A 4,046-nucleotide genomic window follows, 5' to 3' on the forward strand; every position below is an offset into this window, starting at 1 on the left:
TTATTTGCAATTCCTTTCCACTCAAATGCAACCAAAAGTAGGTATACCTGAATTTTCAATTTGTTGTTTGCATTCTCAAATATTTTTCACTGTTATGAATATATGAAACTTGGAGAACTACCATGCTATTGTGCTCTAAATAAATAAAATATTTTGAAGTTTCTCAGACCATATAAACTAGAAATGTTAATTTGACCTATACATTCTTAAAGTCTTTTCTTGTATTTTCCAAATAGTCCCTAAAATTCCAGACCATGATTTAGTAAGTTTACCTTTACAGTCTGCTATTTTTCTGGATTATGACTTTCTTTATTTCTTTAGTATTCTTTCATTTTTCTTCTCTTCCGGAACTACAGGCCATTAGATAATAGGCTGAAAAATTGCTAGTTATTCCTAACACCTAACTTAGAACATTTGATTTCATTCCTTGGTATCTTTATTAATTTCAATCTCTCTTTATGTTAGAGATGCCAACCCTTCTATTCCCACCTTTCCTTCCACACACTCACAAAGCACTAGTGAGTGCCAGATATATAAGGAAAGGAAAGGCAAAATTTTGGCCAATGTTATATTTGCTGACAAAGAGAGATCTATTTTAGATATGGAAATACAAAAGCAGGCTTAGAAACAGTGTAGGCCCTCACATATCATAGAATTGCCTTTTACTCCTGCTTTGTCCTCCTCTTTTTTGCTTTCTCTCTCTTTCTCTTCCTCTCTGTTATGTATCTAGCTGTCCCCACAAAGCCTCATGTTAGTAACAGGCCAGACATGGCTGAAGGAGCAAGTTGCTTGAGGGGTAGGACTGGAGGGGCGGGGTCAGAGAGGTGCAAACCATTACACTGCCTAGCCTATGCTTTCTCTGCGAGGTGGAGAGGGCCATCCTAGACACAATAGTGCCCCAGCTTCTCCTCCAATGTCTTGAAACCTCCAAGAAATATAAGCTAAATAAACCCTTCCTTCCCTCATTTTGAGTGTCAGGTATTTGTCCCAGCAACAAGAGAAGGGTAACTAATACAGAATTCGTTACCAGAGAAGTGGGGACGTTGCTGTGGCTAAACCTGACCTTGTGGATTACAAACTTTTTTGAATGGCTTACACGAAGAGACAGGAAAGTTTGGAGATGTTGCCTATGAGAGAAGCACTGGAACAGTTTCAGCTGTTCTGTAGGGAAGATTCTGGTCAGAGCTCAGACCAGAAGACTGATAGAAGTGCTGCCTGTAAGGACCAGGCTGGGGAGGTTTCTGTTGGGAAGAAGGACTGCACTGGTTTTTGGACTTGATTGCTTCTACTTTGGCTTGGCTGAAAGTTTGTCTGAATTTTGCCTGTCTCCAGAGACTTTGCCTGAGGATAAATATGGAGAACTAATTAATCCTTCAAAGGAAATCTCAAAGCACTCAAATATTGGGGCAGTGGCATTGTTATTGTTGCGAGGATCTTAGGCAAAAATATATTGAGAATGAAGAGCAAAGAGTCTCAGCAGAATGATTTAAAAACTTGTGAGTTTGACCAGAAAGAAAGTGCCAGGAAGGCTATGGACTGCAAAGATAGAGCTGAAATCTCCATTGCCCAGCAGGAACAGGAGAGTAGAAAAGATGTTCTGAGGGCATCACAGGAGGAGGCAATTTCTTGACTTTTGCAGCCTCTGAATCACAAGGGTGAGGAAATTTGCTTTGAGGAGAATGCTGCAGAGCCCCATGTTGCAGAACAGAGGAGGCAGCCACACCAAGTTCCAGAGGGAGGCAATGGTCAGACCACATTACAGAATGGTGCCAGCACAGAGAATTTGTTCATCAGAATCAGGGTCTGTGTGATCAGTGATACAGGCCCTCAACCTCTGCAGCCAAGAGAGAGGAAAGCCTGGCTACTGTTCCAGCTGGCAGCAGACCTTGGCGTTATCCATGTTAATGGTGTTGGTTTTAGGCTCATGCAGAATGCAGGAGTTCTGTGGTTAAGAAGGCTTCCACCTCAATTTCAAAAGAAGGCCTGAGAGGCCAGGCAGTGTGCCACTGAGAGGGAAGTGTGTGAAGCTGAGGGTAAGCAGCCTATTCATTGGAAACGCCCAAAGTTTGGAAAAGCCAGGAACGTGGATCATTTAAGGGAAACTGCAAAGAGGAGACAAAGCCAGCCTAAGAGAGGAGCTATGGGAACTACCACAAAGAGTGGTATAATAAGAGTGGAGCCACCCAGAGCTCACAATTTACCGCAGATTGCTTCAGATGTTCCACATGAAAGTATAGGACTTAATGTTTGCCTTGTCTGATTTTGGACTTGTTTTGGCCCCAGGAGTTTGTATCCTTCTGTGTATACCTTTTGGAATGTCAATTTTTATGTTGTGTCTTTGATTGTTGGATATGTTTAACTTTTTATTTGTACAGCGGGTCACATTTGAGAGTTTGCCTTAGATCTTGGAGGAAATTTGGGACTTGGATTTTTCAGCAATGCTGAAACTTTTGGGACTTCAACTCTTAGAGATGGACTAAAATGCCTTTTGGACAAAAGGATGTGCATGAGAATTTGGGGGTCCAGAGTCGGAATGTTATGGTTTGTGTCTAGTTGTCCCCCCAAAACCTCATGTAAGTTTTGGGGCAGACCTGGCTGAAGAAGCAATGAGTGACTTAAGGGGTGGGGCCAGAGGACCAGGGTGGGGCCCGAGGTGCAGGGCAAGCCCGGAGGCCAAGAACAGAGAGGTGTGAACTGTTAAACTGGCTAGCCTGTGCTTTCTCAGAGATGTGGAGAAGGTATCTTCTCCACACGACAGCACCCCAGCCTCTCCTCCAGTGTCTTGAAACCTGCAGTAACTATGAGCTAAATAAACCTTTCTTTCCATCATTTTGAGTGTCGGGTGCTTGTCCCAGCAAGGAGAGAAGAGTAACTAATACTTTCTCTTTCTGTACAAGGGATTCAATTCAGGGCCTTTGGTCTAAGCTACATTTGCACCTCCCTATTGAAAACTATTTTGAGACAGGGTCTCATTAATCACTAAGGTGTCCAGGCAGAACTTAAACTTGTAGTCCTCCTGCCTCAGCCTCCCAGAATGCTGTGATTGCAGGCACATGTTTCCACTACCAGTGAGTATGAACTTTTTAAAATGAAATGAGTTCACCAGCAGGGAACAAGTTACACTATCTGGAGATGGAAAGCTATTTTTCCCTTCTTTGTGTTTGATTCCTATTGTGGAAAATTTATACAGGCTTGAGAATATCATTGTCTTGTTTATTCTAATCACATGTACAGTAGAGAGTGTAAATTAAATCTAAATGGAGAAAACAGACACAATGTAAGTCCTGCTGTGCTTTAAGCATTTTAATTTAATAGCATGAGTTAATTTTGAGGGTAAATCAAGTTATCAATGCTTCGAAATTGATAAAATTTGTGATCATGTTTAGAAATGTGCATCAAACCATACATAGTATTTGGATTGCTTTGTTGGAAAAAATAAGGCTAAGAGAGAAAGAGACCATCAGACTTTAGTTTTATAACATCATTCTTAATGTATTTTTTCTTTTTTTACATATATCATTGTTATGATTTTGACCTTAAATATTCCCCAAAAGTCTCATTTATTTTTGAGACAATATCTCTCTATTTGTTACAAGTTGATCTTAAATTTATGAAGATCCTCCTGCCTCAGCATCCTAAGTGCTGAGATTGCAGACGCACCATGACCAAATCTTATCTGCCTGGAAGTGACTGATCCATGGGTATCCTGAGCCACTAATGTACTCACCAATGGATGAGTTTAGTAGCTCAGTGTGCTGGATGCTTTCTCAAGGTAGGAGGTCTTGATGGGAAGCGGGACCTGGATATGTGACCCGGAAGGGTAAATGCTGTTTCCTAGCTCTTGCCTGTCTTTCCTAGCTGCCATAGTCAAGAAGTTCTCCCACCTAGTGCCCTTTTCATTTTACCTCACTGCCTCACACCCAACAGAGTTGGAGCTGAACTGACTAGAAAATGTGAGGCAAATAAATCTCACCTTATTTTGCTTATGTCTGATATTTTGTCCCAGTGACACAAAAGTGCCTAATAAAATCACAGAGTAGAAGTGA

The sequence above is a fragment of the Octodon degus genome, unplaced genomic scaffold (assembly GCF_000260255.1).
Source record: "Octodon degus isolate 3935 unplaced genomic scaffold, OctDeg1.0 scaffold00058, whole genome shotgun sequence".
Classification (NCBI taxonomy): domain Eukaryota; kingdom Metazoa; phylum Chordata; class Mammalia; order Rodentia; family Octodontidae; genus Octodon; species Octodon degus.